General features: G+C 46.3%; 1 protein-coding gene across 3 annotated transcripts in view; it reads left to right on the top strand.

Annotated features, from left to right (window-relative positions):
* kdm6ba (lysine (K)-specific demethylase 6B, a) overlaps window positions 1–23,423 on the top strand; it is a 94,752-nt gene that overhangs the window by 41,364 nt on the left and 29,965 nt on the right. For 2 of the 3 annotated variants that reach the window (XM_070993617.1, XM_070993616.1), the window contains exon 1: window positions 2,278–3,019. The exons of the other annotated variant lie outside the window; for it this stretch is intronic. The gene's annotated coding sequence lies outside the window, so the exon portion shown is untranslated. Of the gene's footprint in view, window positions 1–2,277; window positions 3,020–23,423 lie in introns of those variants that run through there. 3 annotated transcript variants of the gene reach the window in all.

The raw sequence follows: 23,423 nt of genomic DNA, 5'->3' as shown, positions 1-23,423 counted from the left end.
TATGTGAGCTGGAGCACACCACGTGGAAACACATAGCTTCACCGACAGGCTGACAAAAAATGAATCCATAATGCTTTTGTATTAATGTAAAGTATGTGCAGAGGTCAGGGATCTGGTGACTCGTGAGATCAGAAATAATTAGACGTGGTTATCAGCTGTAATACATTTCCATCGCAGCTGCTCTCTGATGAAAGGTTTTCATTTCAAACAGGCAGCTTTAGAACACGAACGCACGCTATACAGCAGGAGGTGAAATGAAATTAACCTCAGACACTTTCAACAACTGGCCCAAACTGCTGCCACAATAAGCTGTTGATTTTATAGAAACTCTTGAGTTTTGCCTTCAGGGTTTTTTGTCTCACTGTTCTCTGTTACCTCTCCATTCTGGTCATGCAGTCTGGAGCTGTGGCTCCTGATGCCCTGGCTTCTTTATGGAGGGGGGGGGGGCGTCTATAGGAGTCAGTGAGTGCAGTAATAGTGCCTATATTTCCTCCAGCCTATGCCCTGGTCAGAGAGTGCAGCGGCTCCATGCTGTATTTTCCATACCGTCACCCCCCACCCGCCCCCTCTCTCTCTCCCTCTGTCTCTCCCCCGCTCCCGCTCCCTCTCTCTCTCTCTCTCTCTCTCTCTCCCTCTGTCTCTCCCCCGCTCCCTCTCTCTCTCTCCCTCTGTCTCTCCTCCGCTCCCTCTCCCGGCTTTCCGACTGTACTTTTTCTCTCCGCTCAGGAATTCCATCTTCCTGCACGTGGCCGGCACTCAAGAGGGCACGCTGTGTGTGTGTGTGTGTGTGTGTGTGTGTGTGTGTGTGTGTGTGTGTGTGTGTGTGTGTGTGTGTGTGTGTGTGTGTGTGAACGTGAGCCATAGGAAACATCTCTCAATGAAAAAGAAAACATGAAGCATGCATTTGTGTGTGTGTGTGTGTGTGTGTGTGTGTGTGTGTGTGCGTGTGTGTGTGAGAGAGAGACATGCTAACAAGTGGGAAGTGGGCGCTGCTAACTCCACTGTCCCAGCCTCCCGTTTGTAAAGGGCTATGAAAAGATTATTTCATAGGAAACATTATATTAAACTTTCTAAATGTCAGTTTGAAGAGTTATGGTTGTTTTTTCATTTGTCCAAATTTCTTAAGTTGCACATTAAGTAATATTAATGTGGAAAGCCAGGTTTTCTTCTAGGTTTTTTTTTTAGTTTTGGCTACATAAGAACAGCTACAGCCGAGCACAAAACAAATTTAGTCAGACAACCAGACAGTCTATCAGACAGGAAATGTAGTCAGAAGAGAAAGTGATGGCAAATGGTATGTTGTGTTATTATCCAAACTGTCTGTTGTAAACGTTCAGCTAACAGACCAACTTCCTGGTTCCACTTAGACCTACCTTACTTGGAGTCTTTGTTTCCGTGTGCATGGTTTTCCCATGCAAAAAGGAACTGTGGCACACATTTTGAGTGCCATCACTTTGTGGTTTTCCAAAAATGTTGCCGTGGTCCATCTGAGCAACTGCTCTGCAAAGCACAACGTTATCAGAATCGATGTACATGATGGACAAAACTGTGAAAATAAGACCCAAATTGTAATGAACCCGGATGAACCGTCAAGGTTGGAAAATTGACAGGAAAAGTAGACAGAGCTCAGTCTGTGAAGAGGAAATGGCAGTGAAGCAATCGTCTAATCCAATTCATTTAATAGGAAACAGAAATTAGGTGTAGGAAATCCAATCCAAACACTGAACGTATGCTGGTAGACAGAAGTGAACGCATGAGTTAGCCAGAGTTAGCAAGTCCTCCACTGGTCAGGCTGGACCAGATCTGGATACTGAACCTGGAAGCCATTGCTCTCATCGCACCACATGTTAGCTAGTTTTCATGCCAAACCTTATCACTGGCTTCACACATCTGTTGGTGCAAAGATGTTGGTGTAATAAATTCACATCTGCGCTGCAACACCCGTCGCAGAGTTTCACAACCCCGACTGAAGGTTATCTGCATCTGCATCGATTTGTTTTATTTAATCATCTGTAGGTCAAAGCATACCTCCGTCAGGCTTACATCACACTAATGAAGAAGAGAAATCAAGGTACAGAGTGAGCACAGAGGCTCCTTCTGCTCTCCAATCCCATCTGTTTGACACACAGAGGCAGGGAGGGGAAGGATGGAGAGAGAGAGGGAGGGAGGGAGGAGAGAGGGAGGGGTGGTAGACGAATGAGAACGAGGCCAGATCAGGCTGAGGGAGGGGTGGGGGTGGGGGGGTGGCAAGGGGGGAGGTGCTGTTTAGAGAAAGGCAGGGAGTGAAAAAAAAAAAAAAAAAATCAGAGGCAGGCTGGGGGGTTGGGCTCCGAGCCTGTGCATGTGTATGTGAGAGAGGCAGAGAGAAAGCAGCAAGCGAATGTGTGTTGTGTATGTCTGTGTGTGTTTGTGCGCGTGTGTGCGCTCGCTCTGTTCCTTTCCTTTCTTTGTTTGACTACTGAGTGGGGAAAAAAAAAAGCGAGACAGAATATAGAGAGATAGAGAGAGGGTGAGGAAGAGAGACACAGACAGAGGAGAGGAAGAGGATCTAAAACGAGTCACTTTTTTTTAAAGAGAGAAAGGGAGAGAAGAAGAAAGACAAAGGATTTCTATTTTGGTCTGTTTTTTCTTTTCTTTTTTTTCCTTGCAGTTTGTAAAATGAGAAAAAATATACACCAACAACAACAGCAGCACTGAATGCTTTTGAAAACAGTGTCATATTCAGGAGCAGTGTGTGTTTTGTGTGCTGGCTCGGTACGCGTGTGTGTGTGTGCCTGCGCTGAGGAGGTGGGGGGAGGCAGCCTGTGCAGTTTAAAGGGAAAATACAAGGCACACACAAAGCTGGGAGCGCAGGCAGGCAGGCAAGCAGGAAGGCAGGCAGCAGGAGAGGCAAGGGAAGGGGAAAGGTAGTGGGAATCTGCTGAGCTGGCTGACGCTTTCACTAACAAACCTCTTTTGGATTTTACTCCACCGAGCCCACCCCGTGTCTCCCTCTGAGCTCACCCTGAGCCCGGCCACGGTAAGACAAGCTTCCTATCCACAAGCTCTCAGCTGTTTCGCCGCTACCGCTCTGCAGACAAAAGCAGGAGAAAGTTGCTGTGTGTGTATGTGTGCAGATGGAGAGGAGCTAAGCTAAAGGCTGAAGCTAAGGCTAAAAGGCGTGAGGAATGCAGCACAAAGGGAGCTTGTGTGCTCCAGCTGGGGCTGTGTGTGTATATGTGTGCGTGTCTGTGTGTGTGTGTGTCTTTGTGGACGGGCTTGGATGTTTGTGTCATGGGGCTTCCCAAACTTTTGCATGTGAAAGATGCCCCGAAAATAGATGAGCACCGGATTGCAGAGCCCCTTTTCGGTGAAAGATTTGTCCTGTCCCGGCTGATTGTGCACCGAAGGTTGAGAGAGTGAAAGCTCCGATCAGATCAGTCATTATATGGAGTCTGCTAGAGCTGCACATGAAAGCAGATATTCAGGAATTAAAGCAGTTGTCATTATGCCGGGAAACAAAAGGAAACCTCGTCAGGGGGAGTCTTGAAGGTCCCAACACGTTAGTTTAAAAACCAGGGGGTCATGTCAGAGCGGGGTGATTTAAATACCCCTGATGGCTCTGCAGCCAGCTGGCTCACCGGCGTGGAAAACAAAATACAAAAGTAGTTAATTTTTGCTTCTCTGTCTCCTTTCTCTCATCCCTTTTCACTCCTTCTCCCATGTCTTTTCTCTCTTCTTCATCATCACCCCTGGCTCTTCACTGATTTAAATGCCACTTTGCACAAAAGGTTTGTCTCTTCCTTCCTCCTCCTCGCCTCCTTTTTTCTCTCCTTTGCTTTTTTCCGCCCGCTCCTCTCTTTTATCTCTCCATCGTGAAATTGGCAGGTGACTGTATTGAACAGGGGTCTTGTGACTTTGCTGCCTAAGCATTAATCAGTGAATGCCTATCTCCTCTGCACACACACACATACACAGATGCCGGCTCCCATTAGCTTCTTACGCACAGTTAAACACACGCACACACACACACATAAACACACAGTACTACAAAGTGTGTTGTCCTGTCCGGTGTGTTGTGGTCTGGGGGCTTTCAGCTTGTTCCTGTCACTAGTCTGGTCTGCGGTCAGCACCCGTGTTGTAAATGTGTGTGTTACTGATATATGAAGAGCTAAGAGGAGCCAGCATTCTGCGTGTGTGTGCGTGTGTGCTCCTCCCTACACGAGTGTGTGAGAAACACAACACTTGTGCCGGCGTCTGCCCGGAGCTAATATCGGTGTCAGTATGTGACTGGATGTGTGTGTGCATGTGTGTCTGTCCCTGTCCTAATTAAGTCCGTGCACCCCCCCTCCCCCTGTGAACCAATACAAACATTCCTAGAATAAAAGCCTCACTAGAAAGACATCTCACGCGTAGTTCTGTAAACTGATCCCTACAGTACTCCACCACACACACAAACACACACACACACACGTGAGCGCCTGGCTTGCACATGCGCACACACAGACTTACACACACAAGGAAAAATTACTGTTACTATTCCATTTGCTGCCCCCACCCTTCCTGCTCCCCCCCCCCAGGGAATTTCCTCCTTTCTCTCTTTTCATTAGTTCATTACCAGCGGAAGTAGAACATCCTCTACTCTCTGACATTTCTCTTTCCCCTTTCTCGTCTTTCTTTTTTATTTCCTCCACCACTTCCTGTCCAGCTGTGATTATCCAGTGGTGGCGTGCCAGGCGCGGTTCAGCCAGGGTCGCCAACTGCGGGCTGGAATACATCATAGCTGCTCTCTCGCTACCTCACGTAGCCTTGCCCTGATTAGGAAATACTGTATACAGGACTCAGCCAGCACTAATGCTGCACTAATCTGTGGAAACTGTGCTGCTGGGTCCCATGCTGATGGTATATTAGGTCTACAGCAGAATGCGATGCAGCATGATGTATTACATTATGGTATGTCAGAACTGATTGTGCTGCGATGGATTACTTTTTGATAGAGTTCTGCATGGAGGAGCGACTTATTTTAGGAGCAGGTTTTGGAATAAAAACAAATAACATCATAGATGATCTGATTTATCTGACTTTAATCATGTTGTAGAAAAGAAAATTATGTTCTGTAATGAGCAGTTTTATGGTAAGTGGAACCACACAGGGCATACTGGAGAACATAAGTATAGTAAAATTGAATTGATAGTGTAAAATACGTATTGCATCATTGTTCAGTGTGTTTGTTAGTTTTTATTTTTATCCTAATCCCACGTGGGCATATCAACGCATGAATATGTCTATATACTTTCAAAATAAGTCATGTTTGTGTGCAAATGTTTGAAGTTTATCAGGATAAAAGATTTTTTTCTCAGCTCCTCTCTTCAGTAAAAAGGACAACATAAAACCAAGGGGTTATGTTTTTAGTTACACACAGAGTAATTCAGTATAATAGCATCTGTAATGTGGTCAGACAGATTCCATTACTTTCCGTCATGGCTGTTGTTTTTTACTCTGTAGGCTACAGTTTTGCATAGTCATTAGTTGGGGGAGGGGGTGACCCGGCCCAGCTGTGAGTGAACGTGTGTGTTTTGCCAATGCGGATAAAATATGGGGATGTGGCCCGTGATGACAGTTGATTCTGGAGCTGTCTGTGTAGCAACAAGCCATTTCCTGCACTGAGAGCCATTAGGACGCCACCCAAACCTCCCACCCCCGTCTGTCACCCACCATGCTCCTGTGTTCCTCTGCAGATGTGCACACACAAACACACAGACATGGGGGGGGGTGTTTTTGTGATTGAATTTGTGTGTGCATGTGTGCTGCTCTCCTCTTTACCCCTCCTCAGCCCCGGGGCAGTCCCCCCACGGCTGAAGGGGGGAGATTGTGCATTCATTGGAATGGAGGCTGAGATGGCAGGGAGGAGGAGGAGGAGGAGGAGGAGGAGGAGGAGGAGGAGGGTGAGGGTGATTGAGTGTGCTGCCTGGAGAAGAAAAAGGGAGACAGAAAGAAGAGAGAGGGGAAGAGGAGAGGGGGAGGGGTGGTCCGCCTTGTGTTTAAAAACAGGGAGAAAAGGGGGAGGAGAGGGAGAGGAGCAGACAGGCAGGAGAGGAGGTTCAGGGGTGGAGGTGAGGGGAGGCTGGCTGGCGCCGTGGCTGGGTTGTGTCTGTGGAGAGGGGCTGGAGCTGGGCTAAAAACAGCTCATGTTCAAGTGCTGATTTGAGACACTTCCATGTAAATAAATGTCTCTCTGGGACCGCCAGCCTCTGATTGATAGAAAGTCACAGCCGGCTGATGGAAGCTTTTTCTGCACGTCTGAACTCTTTGGTGTCTGTTAGATCTCGATACGTGTTAGATTTCTGTTCTCGTGGGTTGCAGTGAAGAATCAAAACCGTTGTTTGACAGTTGAGAGTAACTAAAGTGATAAACAGCGAAGTTGCTTCAGCACCTTTGCTGATTTTCTCCCCTGCGCTTGATGTTCGTTTATATTTTTCGTCGCTGAATGTTTTCCATCTTTGGAAGGCTCTACTGAGTTTGCCATCACTTTTAGCTTGACTTGCTGTGACCACATCAGAGCCATGATGGCTACTGCTCTCAAAGCCCCCCGCCACACAGTTCTTTGCTTTGTTTGTCACATCACCTCTTTTGCAGCAGAGGGATGAAGCTTCGTGCAAATGGGTGTTGCTAAATGCTTTAGGAAAGTGGTGAAAAGTTGAGTGACTGATGTGCAGCATCATGTATTATCAGAGAGCAGAAAAACAGACATGTGTCTTTATCCAGATATGCTACTTAGTACTTCAAACACTGTGTTTAAAGCAAAAATTGGGTATAATGTGTGGCTGAGTATAGTGATGTACTTTGGATTTGTGTTGGACAGCGTTGGCGGTTTGTGCTAAAGTAACATTACACAGATGTCCAGTATTTATTTAGTTTGGAAGAATACAAGCATTAGTGAACTGTGTATATGCAGTGGGTGGTACCAGCTGGCCTTGTATTGTCTCCAAAAGATTTCCAAGATGCAACGTGGTGGATTCAGTACCGCATATACAGTACTTTGGTGCAAGTGCTAACAACATTCCCCTTGCACAGTCAGCTGTTCAGAGAGCACATTTGCCAGAATTTGTCGAGGATCCAGGTGCATACATTTCAGTGGCACACATACACACACACACACACACACACACACACACGGCTTTATCTATGACTACACTTACCAATTTTAGATTCAAAAGCACAGTTTGTCATTGCACAGAGGGAAGAGGCTTAGATGGTTAATTCTATTATGCAGGGTCAAAGGCCTCATGCAGATTAACTTTGGCCTTGGAGCCAATATCCACTATAGAAAACTAGCCTGTGTAGGTAGCTGTATATGATTAGCAGAGAGGAAGACAAAGAGAGCGGCAGAGACATGATGAAAGACAGAGACGGAGAGGAGAGGCAGTCTGGTGGAAGGTCAGATCCACGTGCTGCAGCCTGTCTTCCTTATTTATTCAAGTTGGTCTGGATCTGAGCTGCAGTCGGGGAGATGCATGAGAGAGCAGAATTAGAGAGAGAGGGAAGAAAAAGATCTGGACATACAGAGATATCTGGGAAAGTGAAAGAAGAAAAATAGCCCCGCTGAGTTATTTTTGAAGTGTGCGCACACACAGGCACACACATACACACAGGGCCATTGGCAGAGGTAGTTTGCTGAATGTGCACATGGCTTCTTTGTGTGATGGAGACGGGCTGGGGTTTGTTGATTTGAGGTAATAGCTTCCAGTTGTCTCAGTCAGGAGAGGGCTGTGTCACTACTACTGGGGATAGGCAGGGGATTGGCAGGCTGAGTGGAGTCAAAATCCACAACACACACACACGCAGCTGAACACTTGGACATTGTGCGATCATGATTGGGGTTTCTCGTGTTGGCCTTTGTACCACGGAGCCTGTGACTGACTGAAACAGGTGTGTATGTGTGTCGGTGGGTCTGTCCTCACTGCACAGCTGGTTTTATCACTCCTCAGCAAAGGTCAGCGGTGGAGCTGTGTGTGTGTTTATAGCATCTCTTGCATAATGAGTGTCAAGGGTTGCAGATTGTTAAAGCGTGCCTGCTCTGTAATGAAGGATGCAGACTTCTTTATAGCTCATGATGAAAGGGGAGGGAAGAAGGGAGAGAAGAAGAGACGTGGGGGGGGGTTAACACTTGAAAGACTGTCGAGTTTTAGAATTGAAACCTGTCCAGCAGTTGTGTGGGACTTTAACTGGACTTTGTGTCTTTCCTGCTGTTTCTGCACCAAGCACATCTTTATTTCCCCGTTAATGAAGCATGAATATTCCCAAGATAAAGGAATGTGTTTTTTTCCCCTCACTTGTGTTGTTTGTATTTGTCACCAGCTGCTTGTAATGTTAGTGATATCAGCATTGGAGCTTGTCCTACTGTTGCACTCTGAGTAGGAGCAGCTGCGAAATGCCTGAATTGTAAACCACACAGAATATATAAGTGCACAAACACAGATTTAAATAAACACACACAGACACATGACAGTTGGCCCATGCCTTGTGTTTTTACTGCGCTCTGTAATTGTGCACGCTACAAATGTGCAGACTCTTTGAAGGTTACTGCTCCCCTTACATCGTCTCTTTGTTTTCACTGCGGTGTTTCTCCTCAAGTGATGTGGCCGTGCCCAGCGCCTCATTGTGTGTGCATGGGACGTTGTTTCTGTACTCAAGTTTAAGGTTTGCGTGTGAAGCTGCATGTGCATGTGCTAGGGACTGCTCTCAAAAGGAGATGCAGGTTAGGTTTTGCACTTTATTGTGTGTGTGTGTGTGTGTGTGTGTGTGTGTGTGTGTGTGTGTGTGTCTGGGAATATTTGTGAATGAAGAGTGAGTCTCTGTCAGGGCTGTGCTGCTCGTAGGTGTGCTGTACGTTCTGCTCTTAATGATGTAAGACTGACGCAGCCTGCCTTATCTTACTGGTCTCACTGGTTTTTCTGTCATGATGTGAGCGTCTTTACCCCAGGGCTGCTCATATGAAGACATGCAGTCATGTATTTCAATTTCTTTTTTCTAATAAGCTAACAAGTAGTAAGTGACCTATTTTCTTATTGAACCAAATCTTAGTCTAATAATTTGGCTACTTGCACAGTCAGCAAACCTGAACACCTGACCTGGGCATCCCACTGGATTCACATGTCTGTTAGCTCTCCTTTGATCCACCAGTTATTGAAAAAGATCTCTTTGGCTTCCTCGATGTTCAGCTGTCTTCCCTTGGTTTCAGTCATATGTACTCAAATGCAGCATATGCAGTCATATGCATACCCTCTGCAGTCCTACTAGCATCTGTACTTCATTATGCAAAACTACATTCTGCTGACCGAACCTCTGTGCATGGCAAACACATGACACAGCTGATGAATCGTGTGTGTGCATGTGTTTAGTTGCATGTGTGTGCAATAAAACAGTAATACACACAAGTTAAACTCAACATCTGACATCAGTAATTAGGTTAGTATGTCTGTGGATGTTCATTAACAGCACATACAAAAGAAAAACACACACACCAGACCATCTGCCCTCGAAACTACACACACACACACACACACACACACACTCACACACACACACATACACTGTTTATGACATGACCCCACAGTGACCTCAATCGATCCGGCTGATTGACTTACAGTAATGCATCAGCCTGATTATGTTTCTAAGGAGAATGGAGGGTTTATAACAAGAGGAGAGGAGGAAGATGAAGGTGTGTGTGTGTGTGTGTGTGTGTGTGTGTGTGTGTGTGTGTGTGTGTGAGAGACAGCTGTAATTAACTGATCAGCTCGGAGGGGGAAGTTTCACTGTGTAAATTATTTGGTTAGAGATCTCTTCTCCTCTCTTCCTCTTTCATATCTGCCTCCTCTTTCCTATCTTCCTCTGTTCCTCCCCATCCTCTTCCTCCTCCTCCTCCTCCTCCTCCTCCTCAGTCTGCCACCTCCGCTTTGCTCTTTTCTTCTCCCTATTCTTCCTCTCTTTCCTGTTCTCTCTCCCGTGTGTTACATCGCCTGTCTCTTTAACCCACTTCCACACTGAACCCTGACCCCTCTCACTTGTGTAACTTCTATGATAACGGTGCTTTTGTGTTCACAATGTCTCTCGCTCCACTTCTTCTCCATACGTGAGTCACAAGTCACAGCTGAGCCACACAGGAGTCAATTCATTCTGTAAGATCTAATTGAATCTTTCCAATTTTCTACTTTATTAGCAGACTTTGTGTCTAATGTACTTACCGTGCTTTCTCTTTGAGTGTGTGTGAGCAGATTCTTTTAAGTTGTGCATGTGTGGAATTGACAGGTGTGCATTTACTGAGTGTATAAAACAGAGTGTGAGAAATCAAAGCTGTGTCTGTCTCGCAATGTTTACGAGGATATCTGTGTCTCTGCATGAGTGTGTCTGGAGGGCAGCGGGTGCACTGTGACCTTTATGGGCCTGAGTTTGCGTGTGTGCATGTGTGTGCCCCCAGCCCGGTAACATGATCTGTCTTAAGGAGTGGAACCCTCCATCCCTCCTCTGTCTGTCTGCACCCTGACCGTCCTTCCCTCTCTCATATACCATCCCCTATCCGCTCACTGCCTTCTCTCCTTTCTGTCTGCCCCTTTTCCTGTCTTTCATCCCTCTTTCCCTCCTCCTGTCCCCTCTTTGTCCTTGTAACCTTAAACTTGTAAGGCTGTCAGTCAAAACCTAGAAGTACATCTGCCCAAACCCTCAACCCTTTTGGCTTTTGGCACCCTTTTCTCTCTCTGTCACACACAAACACACATACTGCTGTGATTAAATGGCTTTGATTGCAGAGATCAGAGAAGGGAGAAGTGTGTGTGTGTGTGTGTGTGTGTGTGTGTGTGTGTGTGTGTGTGTGTGTGTGTGTGTTTGGTGGGGGGGGGGTCAGAGTTGGTGTTGTAATTGATTTTCTGTGTTTCCTTTGTTTGACTAGTGTGTGAGATGTCTGGAAGCACTCTGAAAGCTGCCTATACTGTACTCTACTAATACGAGGTGGTATAGATTGTGTGTGTGAGTGTGTGAGAGTGAGGGTTGGGTGGGGCAGGGTGATGGAGGAGGTCATGAGACTAAATCTCCCACAGGATTTCTATCACTGATATATAGAAGTAGGATGATCGCAGTGTGTGTATTCGATCTCCTCTCTGGCAGATGGTCACACTGCATATTCAGGCTCCTTCCTTCTGTTTTCATTCAGCGGAAACAGAGAAACTATGACCCTAAATGTATTCCTGAGGCATGCAAAATACCAAGTCCATGCGTTCAAGTGGCTTTGGGAGTTCGGATCCTTTCATAAGATACAGACAAGACATTAAAAACTCCTACACTCATCAGCTGATGGCCATAGGCTGACATGTGTAGGCGGTTTTAATATATTGGAGCAGTGTTGTGGTTCTAACGAGTGTTACTGCCCAAACTGGAGTCCTCCCTTCGCCCACCACTACAAAATATTCTCTCAGAAATCTCTCTGTTCTCTCTCCTAAGTGTTCGGCTCAGGCCGACTCTTCTGAGCCTTTTATTCAAAGTTTCCAATCAAACTGGAGCCTTAAACATGGGGCTGAGCATGCACCATGTGCTGTTTGGGCTGTGTGTTTGCAGTTTCCATGAACTGTGTGTGCGTGTGTGTGCGTGTCCTGTCCTCTGTTGCCATATGGCAGCTGTATTAGTCCACAGTGTAAACACAGCTGGCTGCCTCCCGTGGCTGCATGGGTGAACAGCAGTCTGCCTGCAGATACAAAAGACCCAAATAGGAGGATCACATTCACCACTAGTGCATTAATGGCTATTAGGCATGTTGGGATTCATGGTGTGTTATTTGTGAGGGACGTTAGTGTTGATGTTGGAGCCTGATATCAGACTGTTACTGTCTGTCAGTGGATGCTCGCGTTGCTTTGCTGCAGGGAGTTGGGATTTTTATTTTATTTTGTAATTGTGATGACATTTTTGAACATTGCAGTCTGAACAGGATACTTAAAAATTTGTTCCCTCTAATGGAAAGACAAAGTACAATCTCTTGAAATAACAAGTCTTTGTCATTATATTGTTTTTTGTATAAATCGGTGACGGTAAAGGCTCCATTCCTGTGTGTTTGTTTTGCTCGGACTATGTGTGGATACTATAATTTGTTAGTATTCATATGGCCGGCTGATAAAGGCATTTATCAAAGAGTAATGTTTCTGATGGCCTGAAGCAGAGACACAAAGAGGGAGATAAAGCAGAGAGGAGAAGGCAGGTACTGAACATTTCACATCATAAATAATGTCAGAAACACTGGTGCATGCTAGCCAGTGCTCAGGGTAGCGTGAAATCTGCTCTCGCCCCGTCCTCTCTTATCTCCCCTCCCTATCGCACTCCCTCCCTCGCTCTCTGTTCATGTGTGTCTGTGTGTGTGTGTGTGTGTCTGTGCACGCAGGGTAATTGAGGTGTGTGACCTTGCTGTAGGCCTGGCAGGTGTGAAGGGAGGAATGGAGGGAAGCAGGGGATGAGATGAATGGGGGGACAGGGTGAAGGGATGGATGGATGGATGGATGGATGGATGGATGGAGGGAGGGAGGGAGGGCTCTGCTGCTACATGTTGGCAGACTGATATCCTGCCTGCATGCATATATGTATGGTAATGTTAGGCGTTCTGTAGTGGAAAGAAATTCAAGTGATTGTGTGTGTGGGTGGAAGCCCATTCTTCTGCTGTAAGGCCCTCTGCATGCAACTTGGAAATGAGACCATGTGCACATGTGTGTGGGTGTGTGTGTTATCAGGCAGGACGGCATATATAATTTTCTGTATGGCGCAATGTGTGCATCTGAGTCTTTTTCCTACTCAAATGGTTGCACGTCGCATTTTTGACGTTGTCAGATTGAAGTATGTCGGTATAATTGCCGCAAAAAAAGGAGATGATTGGCAGCCTTTATGTCAAACCCTTTCTATTACTATCATTAAGACTACATTTCCTATACACCCTGTTACTTCCTGCCACAAAGATGTTGATGAGTGTTGGTTCTTCTGCCACTCCCTGGTGTTTACTGAAGCTTTACAGAGGAGGAGAAACATGTTGGTGGCATTTTTTTCCTTTAGCTCTTTTCAGAAATGCACCCCTTTATGTCAGTCTGTTAGCAATTTAACATTTTTGTCTCGTGTCTGAATGAACGTTTGAGTCACTTTTATGTTAAAGTCATAACGGCCATCTAGGTCAGACCGAGTAATATTTCTGTGGCACATTCAAGGCGGTACTTTCAAGGTGGGAATTGAATGCAGTCAGATTAACGTAGCACGAGGTTAAACATGTGTGCCTTGTCCTCATATTCTAAGGTTGCTGTAATAAATCAGATATTTCAGCCGACCTCTCTAATGCAAAAAATTAGTTCAATAAATGAGGGAAACGCTTTGAGAGAGGCAAATTTAAGTTAGCGAGGAGGTCGATCTTCTCATATCAATCTGTAAAAAATATGTTCTCCTCACGGTGCGACGGGGCCAGAAAAGGTTGACAAGCTCTCACACATCCACAGCAATATTTCTGACCAACAGTTCATTCATGCCAGCTGTAAATGTCCTGTCATGTGTGGACAAAGTCATGAGGAGCATTAGCCTAAAAGTCATCTCTGTGTGAACGACACAATGGCATCACTTTAACAGATAAAGGAGTCTGTCGATCTCTACCTGCGCTGCAGTCAGATTAACGATCTCTACCTGCGCTGCGCCCTCTCTGATACATACTAGAATACAGAACACAGCAGAAATGCAACTTAATATTCACAACTACATTTTCATCAGTGTTAAACAGCCTGAAAATCAGAAGCATGTTGAGCTCTTTGTATCTACAGAGGGGATGGCTCCTCTTCCATGCAGACTGCCGTGTTGCACCACCATGTTTCTACAGTAGCCCCGAACGGACAAACCAAACGCGTCTCCGAGTAGCGCCTTTTAGCGTGTTCTTGGTGACTTCCATGGACAGAACCAGGCTGATATCAAGTCATCTCCTTGAATTAACTTGCATTAGTCTTGCAGCTGTGTTTTGTGCCTGGTGTGCAGTAATTATAATAACGCTCTATAATGATGAACTGATGTTACATGTAGCTCCTTTTGACAAGAAAGGGCATGTTTTCATCTCCACTCTGAGCCTGCCATCGTGTTCCCCGCAGAACTGTGTGCAACCAGAGCAGAGAGGCAGTGAGCTCTCACACACCCACCCCCCTCTTCTTCTTCTTCTTCTTCTTCTTCTTCTTCTTCTCCTCCTCCTCCTCTGTCGCTCTGCACCCTCCTCCCCTCTGCTCCCTGCACAGTAGCACAGTGCATCTGTGTCATGTCACTGGGTTCTGGCGTCCCGGAGTAACCCCCACCCCCCACCCTCCCATAACAGCACGCTCTCTCTCTCTCTCTCTCTCGCTCGCTCTCTCTCTCTCTCTCTCTCTCTGTCCTTGTGTGGCTCAGGCTGTCATCTCCGATCTCTTCATCTTCTCTCCATCCAACTCATCCCTGTCTTCTTTCCCCTCAAGAAACCTCCCCCTCTTGCCTGTCTCTGTCGTCCTCTGTTTCGCTGTACTTAATGTGTGTCACTATTTTAATATCTCCCCCTCTCTCTCACCCCATCACGCAGCACAGACCCAAATACACATCACTGCTCTCTCGCCCTCACTCTCTGTCCTTCCCCCTCTCTCATGGAGCGTACACAAACATAAAACTGTCTCGGTGCATACATTAATAGATCCAAGCTCCTTAGCTGGCTGCTGCATGCATAATCTATCTGCTCATACAGAGTGTGAACAGTGCGCTGAACAGTGCGTGTGTTTGAGGCCCTAGGCTCCTCCCTCCAGAGAGAGAGACAGACAGGTGTGGACCAGATTGAGTTCCGCCTCATTTCCTCTGCCCTGTGCAGCTGGTCAAGGACACACATTGACGCACACGCAAAAACACACACAGGCATGTCATTGACACATGGTTATGCACACGCACACACACTTCAAATACAAGGGCAGGGACATGCATACTGCACACACCTCATAGAAAGACACAATACAAGATGTAGAAGGATCAAATGCAGCTTTAGGGATGTGTGTGCGTGTGTGTGTGTGTGTGTGTGTGTGTGTGTGTGTGTGTGTGTGTGTGTGTGTGTGTGTGTGTGGTGAGTGTTCATAGGGCCCCCTGCACTTGAATTCCTATGGAAGAGGATTACAGCAATGATTACAACGAGATTGGCAGAGTATTTCCATGGCGACGCTGAGAGATTTGCAGATGGTAGAAATCCTGCCCCAGTATAAAGTCGCTTAAGTCCCTCCCACCGCATGTTATATTCATAATTTATCCAGCACACACACACACACACACACACACTGCACTCACATTATAATATTTATAGCTGTCTTTGGTTATTTATATTTGACATGACAGAACTCGTATTGGTCGTCCATTTTTCATGCTGGTATCAAATGTATCAACAGTGGAGGCACATTATGATCATAACACATGCTCCTGAACTCTCTCTCTCTCTCTCTCTCTCTCTCTCTCTCTCTCTCTCTCTCTCTCTCTCTCACACACACACACACACAAACACTCCCCGCTGACATTAGCAGTGTTCATGTCAAGGCAGTCTCAGGAGGAGCTGGTCATTAGCCATCAAACAGTTCTTCCCCTCCAAGCTTCTTTCCTCCACTTTAATTTTCCATTTGTATTTCACGCATATGTCTGATTTATTTTAAGTGCAACAGCAGAGGGAGATTCAGCTCTTTCATCACCAATACTACAAGCGGCCAACAGCAGGCAGTGCAAATGGTTTTGAAATGAATTGTTTCGTTCCCCTTGAGATGTCCAGTAGAACAGAATGTGGCAAAAAAGGCTGCAAGATGAAATCATTAGGTTGCATTTCTTTCCAGTGTGGATCGAATGAAACCATAGATTATCTGAAGGCAGGCTGTGCTCTTTGGATTAGGTGTGGTGACATAGAGGATGTGAAATATGTCTCATCCACACCGTGAAATAGATTTGTGCAGAACCTCTCCCTGTTTTGTTCTGTTCTGCTTTCTGTTGCCTCGCTTGACTTAGTTTCTTTGTTATGGCATTTCCACCTTGATAGATATTACACACACACACACACACACACACACCCTCTTTTGTCTGTGGTGTTGAGGTCTGTTGTGATTATGTATGGGTCTGTGTGTGTGTGTGTGTGTGTGTGTGTGTGTGTGTGTGTGTGTGTGTGTGTGTGTGTGTGTGTGTGTGTGTGTGTGTGTGTGTGTGTGTTTGTGTGTATGTGTATATGCCCGTCTACTGTGGAGCCTACCCAGTGCAGGAAGTGTGGGGTCACAGTGTCTGGAGGGCAGCCAGACAGCCTCCCTCCCCTTTAAATGTCCAGACACTCATACTTTGCCTTTAAGAACTCAGCCTATAGGAAGGGGGAGGGGCGGTGGTGGTATGTATACATTATGGGTTTTTATGCTTACTTGCTGGTGAAAGTGATTAAGTGCTTGTCATATTGTGCAAGTAAATAAGTGAGTGTGTGCGCGAGTCTTTGTGTGTGTGTGTGCGGGCGTGCGTGTGTGTGTGGTCCTGTGAAGACGGTATGAGCCACCATGTGGGGATCACGTGTGCCACAGCAGATAAAGGAGTCTTTGTGAGCAGATGCAGAGGATGCAGCTCAAGCACACACACATGCACAGATAGACACACATGATCTTATCCAGACGCACGCTGTTGTGTTTTTACACGCTGTCTCTCAGCTCACTTTTGCTTTCAAACACACCCTTATTGTTCAACTCACCTGGTGTGGTTGCAAATTAGAAATTTCCACTTCCAGCCGTTTATATTTATTAGGTATGAAATCACTGCGGTTTGGAGTCCACACACACACACACACACACACACACACACACACAGTGGTGTGATTATAAAGACCTGAGTCAGTGTTTTTGGTATGTGACGGTTAACTTAAATGGCATTGTGCAACTGGATAGTACAGTTTAGCACCTCTGCACTGGTATGTGGGCTTGGCAGGGCTTGCCTGACCACTCTCCAACTTTACCTCTTACACACTCAGCCAGAGACAGTAACAGTGCATCCTGTGCTAATGTCTCCAGCTTTAAACACACCTTCCTCATAAACACGTCTAATTCCCTCTCCACCCCCCCCCACACCCCCACACACACAACAAACACACCAAATGGCGCACATAGGCAGAGTTCCTTAAAGGGTGAGGGAATCGCTGTTGTTATGACTCATTATCAGAGTCCCTTCACTTATCACTCAACAAAAATAGCATTTTCTTTTCTTCTTTTTCCAGTGTGTTTGTTTTGTTTAGCTTGTATGAAGGGATGCCTCAGGCCACATTTCTCAGATTGCATGTGTGTGTTTGGATGCGTGTGAAGCGAGTTCAGGCACGCCGGCTGCCTCCCTCCCTTCTTTCTAATGTTGTTGTTGTTTTTGAGCTACTAGCAGTGTGTCAGCATTAGGGTTGGGCGATATGTTAAAATTTTGCAACCACTCAGCATCAACCAGAAACCGTTGACTACCTGTTAGGATTAATTGTGTAAAAACTCCACACCTCAGAGTTTTGATAATCCCTCTGCACAAGTGGAAAGTTTGGCCTGACTGGCAGTAGAGAAAGAAGTTTGCAAGCACCCCACAGCTGTGTTCTTCATGGTTAGCCAGGGAGCTTTGCTCTCTGCTCGGCATTTCTGCACTCAGCTACATTAGATGCTGTTTTAGGAAGTTGACAAGTCAGAGTTTCAGGCTTTGACGGCAAAGCTGTGTATAATTTTGGCGGACTGACGTCAGAAGACTGCCAGCATCGACTGCTGCGAATCCTCTGCAGCTGTGAGGGACGCACTCTGCTTGGCTGCTTTGGCATAGTGTGTGTGTGTGTGTGTGTGTGTGTGTGTGTGTGTGTGTGTGTGTGTGTGTGTGTGTGTGTGTGTGTGTGTGTGTTGGGGGGGGAAGGACAGTGGGGGTAAAAACAGCACTTTACAAGTGTTAAAAGGGTTATGCTCATCAAACACTCATTTACATGTACTTGCACAAACATCTCTCACACACACTCACAAACTCTCTCTCTCTCACACACATACACACACACACACACACACACACACACACACACACACACACACACACACACACACACACACACACACACACACACACATAATCATACTGTTCACAGGTCTTGATTTTGGCAGCAGCCACAGCCGGGCTGCTTTCATTAGCGTCTGTCTAGACACGATTTATTACCAACTGTTCATTCTTGTCTTCTCTCCTTCTCTCTGTCTGTCTCTGTCCTCCTGTTTGTTGTTGCTGGATTTTCAGACAGTCTCAGCATGTGTGTATGTGTGTGTGTGTGTGTGCGTGTGTGTGTTTGTGGTGTGGCTTTAGTCAGTGAGTCTGTCTGTCACCCTCCTCCTCTTTAAGTGGGTGTCATTTTCTTGCCTGTCCCCAAAGAGGAAGTCGGTCTGTCTGTCTTGTCTGTCACTTCATCTCTCCATCCGTTTCTCGCGTGTGCGTGCGTGTGTGTGGGAGTCGGAGTGGGTGCGATGGTTTGTGAGCCAGGCTTGGTTTTGACCATGACCTTTTACTGAAGCCATGTGGCAGAAGTTCACCGAGCCGAACAGCCCCGACCACAGTCAACCTGACACTCCTCCTCACTGTCTGTAGATGTGCCAGCCCTGGCCGTGCAAACACATGCATGTTTACAGGCAAATGAGACAGAAAACAGACTTGCTGCCTCTTTCATGCATGCACACAAAAATAATTCCTTCCCCACCCAGTTTGAAACCAGTTTATTGGGTTTGAGTGATGTGGTATTTGATGCATTTGCCACGTACCTTTTTAAATAGCAGCAGATCTGACAGAAAATGCGAGAACAGATGAGTGTTAATATCTATTTTAGTTTTTGGAGGTTTGAAAGAGACATGTAGAAACATGGAAACACACGAAGAACATCCACTCTGAGCAGCTTTAAATAGCCAAGTGAGGGAGGAAAAGTGATCCCCCACGATTGACAGAATCTGTAAAACGGTCTCCTGTACGATAAACCACCACAGAGGAGGAAGAAACCCCCCTGTCACTCAAACAGCTTGAACAGCAGTACCCTCTTACAAATGTCTGCCCACATCCTGATCTCACGCAGGAGTTCAGGATGTGGCGCGACAGCATTCCAAGGAGCTCTGAAGTTGTTCACAAAGCAGAGTGTCCTCGCTCATGATGGCTCCTTCATGTGTGCATGCTGATCAGCGCTCGTATTGTAATATCCACCCAGGGCTGTTGACTTTGCTAAAGCTTCATTTAAGGAATTAACCTGTCCCAAGAGACACGCAGGCAGACAGTGAATGTAGCCTGAAAGACACTGAAGGAGAAAACACTGTCATTTAGCACTCCTGCAGCAGCCTGCTATTGTATGTGTGTGTGTGTGTGTATGTATGTGTGCTGGTATGAAGCTCGCTGCCCCGACTTGAAGAGACCTACTGAATCACAAGTGACTAAGGGCTGGAGCAGCCCAAGCATGGCTACTCTGCTCACGCCATGCAGGCTCACACACGTCGAGGAGATGTATGTGTGTGTTTGCCATGAAGTCAATGTGTTAAGCTGATTTTAATGTGCTCTAGGTCAGTATGTACAGCGCGCAGCAAAGCAGTCAGACAGGGCTCATGTAATTAAGAACGCAGGTGTGAGACTGTTCACGCGCAAACCTTTGCATCAGATGGTCTGACGTGTGTGTGCTTAATCGCATATGTACGACATATATGGATGTGTTCAGCATGTGTTCATACATTTGTGTGCGTTTGTAGTTTGTATAGTACATAGTGTATGTGTGTGTGTCTTTGAGGTGGAACACCGAGGTGTGTCAGCTTTATGTGGGATGTTTCCTACACAATGGCACTTTTGACAACAGTTTGACGTTTTTATTGGTTTTGCCTGCTTAATGACCTGGATGGTTTACTTTTTCTTGTGCTAGGTCACTTCATTTCCTCAATCCTCAGATTGCATAATTTCCTCAGCATCTACGTACAGTCGATCATGGAACTGCTTGGATGCTTGCTCATTTACCTTCTAGAGGTTGTTTAGGTTGCCCTGATAGCCTTTGGTTACAGCACATTAAACATGACCTTTGATGCATGTCATGCTTCTCTGTCCTCCCTTGTTTATCGTCGACCTCTTCACTCTCAAGGTTGTTAAGGTCTGTAATAAGTGAAACGGTATGCAGCAAGGCTTTGTTCTGACAAACCCCTTGACATCTTGGAAAAAAAATTTGCAGGGAAGTCGCAAAGAAGTTGAACCGTTTGCTGCAACAAAGTGCAGCGTCATCCAGAAGTCACTGTTGGCCAATCAAATAAGAGCCCGTCTCCACTGAGTCGTGTTCTGCTGTCTGATCCTGATCTGAGCCTTCAAACTATTTTCATCATCATTTTCATCCTCTTACTGTACGTCTACCATCACTCTTCCATCAGAGCCCTTTACTCTTGATGGAGTGCTGTGTTGGTCTAAATGCCACACACACACACACACACACACACACACACACACACACACACACACACACTAAATGCTCTCTCTCCCTCATCTGTCTGTGTTGAATCAGCCCTGCTCTGTTTGCGCTCTCTCATCTTTCTCAACCCATCTTGGTTTTTCCTTCTTTTCATCTTTTGTCTGGCTCAAGGCCTTTACTTCATCCCCCTCCTCCTCCTCCTCCTCCTCCTCCCATCCCTCTCAGCCTCTACATCTCCTCTGGTCTCCACCTCTGGGCAGAGTCTCTGTTGCTCCACCCCTCAGCATCTCCCTTTGACATTATCCAGCACACAGAGAGAGAGGCGCCCACTGGTTAACCTTTACATAAACACCACTTTCTATATCTCTCTATCACTCCGTCAGCCTTTCATTAGTTCTCTTGTGTTCTCTCACAAATGGTCTCTGTCTTTATCCTTGTCTCTCTATCTCTTTGATTACAATCATAGCTTCAAAGTGTACTTCATTGCCTTCTTGGTTTTGATTTTGTCTCTCTGTTACGCCTTGCCACGCTCCCCCTTCATCCTCTCAAGGTCTCTCTCTCTCTTTCACTCGTTATCTTTCTCACAAGCCTCCTCCCTCCTTCTCTCCCCACAGTCCTGATATTGATCAAGGTCAAATGATTATGTCAAAGCTTGTGACATTTACTCGATGTGTCATGAAAGAATATATTCTACCCTTGCAACAATCCAGCCTTCGCGCACACTTACTTTCTCTGGCATGCCTTCTTTTAAGGTAGCCCTGCTCGCCCACATTCTCCCTCACCCACCTACAGACACACACACACACACACACACACACACACAGCCAGTCCACCTTTACATTGTGGCCAGCTGTGACCCTTTGGGGGGTGTGACATTTGACCTTGAGTTCAAAGGTTTGGGGCCGTAACCACCAGGCTGCAATATCAGTGAAGGCTGAGCCAGCTATATCTGCCTGCGACTGACACAGCTGGCACACACACACACACACACACACACACACACACACACACACACACACACACACACACACACACACACACACACACACAAGCTGCCTTAGGCTATGTATACTGCGTTGGTTCTGTGTGTACAGTCTCAATAGAGAAACATATGGAAGCCGCCATGTGTGGGTGTGTTTTATGTTGCAGCCCTGTAGGTAGAATATCAGAACAGACAAAGAAGACAGGAGAGGAAGAAAATAGAAGACTGAAAGATGAGCAGACTGAAAGAGAGAGAGGTTTTCATCATACACAGATTGGTTTGCAGGACAGCAGCTTCATCCATGTGTCTTTAGTAGATCATTCACTTCGCTGTTCCATGCTAGCACTTCAGCATGGACATTGACCAACAGTACAGTCACCAAAAAAGCTAGCGCATTCCTAAAGAAAGCCAAACCCTGCATTGTGGTATGATAACTAAAGGAACCTTACACCTTGAAAATGGACACAGTGTCTTTGTGTGTGTGTGTGGGTCAAAGGTCAGATGTTACAGAAGAAGAGAGAGGACAGGCTGATGGCTTACGTGTGGAGTGTGAGGAGGAGGAGGAAGAAGAGAGAGGTGGTGACATTTAGGTTGTGACTAGTGTCAACCACAACCAGTTGTCTAAAGGGCACATTCTGTGTGTGTGATTGTACAAGAGAGACAGAGAGTGTGTGTCTTTTTCTGTTTCTGTGGACCGTTTGTAGTGCATTTGTGTTTAGCCATGCTCTTTTTAGTGTTTGACCACCGTCACAGGTGCTGTGTGTTCTCAGAGTGCAAGCAGAGGTGTGTTTTTGCGTGTGTGTTTTTAGTGTGTGTGTGTGTGTGTGTGTGTGTGTGTATGTGTGTGTGTGTGTGTGTGTGTTGGGGGTGGGGAGGTACGCCAGAGTGCCACCTGTTCTCAGTCATGTGGCCCAGCACTGACACTGTGAATCACTGAACAGGCGGCACATGAGGAACACACACACACACACACACACACACACACACACACACACACACACACAGATGGCCACAGCACTGGGCCAGGCCCTGCTGTGCATTTTGGCTGACACACACACACACAGACACACACAGTTTCATAAGCCACACCGAATGACATATCGACAAAACCATGACCGCAGGATAGTCTGCAAACGTCACGCATGCATGATGAACCGAGCGAATGGAATAACCAATGAGCTCTGGTTGTCTTGTGTAGGCAGATTGAGGTGTTGATCTTTTAACCTTTGACTAAAGTGCTGATGAATTGCTGACCACTGCTTCAACTCACGCTGGAATGTCACAGATGTGTTTGACCTAGTTTTGACAAAAGATGAAAATAGAATCGCTGCTTCATCGTTCCCAACACACACTACTGCAAACCAGCTTCAAGCCACCTCACATTTGTGGAAAAAGTCCTAGGCTAATGCCTTGTCCACACGTACACGAGTGTGTTTTAAAACAGTGCTTTTCCTCCTTCGTTCTCAAAAAATTCTGTCCAGATAGGCACTGTTTTAAGAAAGATCTCTGTTCATAGATAAACCGGAAAAAAAATTCAAACACCTCATGTAAACAAAGGAGATAACGGCGCACAAGCTAAAAACTCAATTTTCTCTGTCTACACGTCAACACCGCAAACACAGTTTCACAGTTTTCCAAGAGGTCAGCTTTTAGTGACTGAAAACTGCGTTTGTGTGGATGAAAGACCAAAATACATGTGGACAAGGCACTACATGGCTGCATATTGTCACCAAACTGAATTTTGATGGGAAAAAATGGGCACACTTGACCTTACTTTGTGTGTGTGTGTGTGTGTGTGTGTGTGTGTGTGTGTGTGTGTGTGTGTGCGTGCGTGCGTGCGTGCGTGCGTGCGTGCGTGCGTGCGTGCGTGCGTGCGTGTGCGTGCATGCATGCATGCGTGTGCCTGTGAATGTTGATCAAGCACTGCGATAGCATGCTTCTGAACTTGCGTCCAGCTCCTTGCTGCTGTTGTTGACACTGTCCAACCTC

The sequence above is a fragment of the Chaetodon trifascialis genome, chromosome 23, assembly GCF_039877785.1.
Source record: "Chaetodon trifascialis isolate fChaTrf1 chromosome 23, fChaTrf1.hap1, whole genome shotgun sequence".
NCBI lineage: Eukaryota > Metazoa > Chordata > Actinopteri > Chaetodontiformes > Chaetodontidae > Chaetodon > Chaetodon trifascialis.
This window is presented reverse-complemented; position numbering and strand designations above follow the sequence as displayed.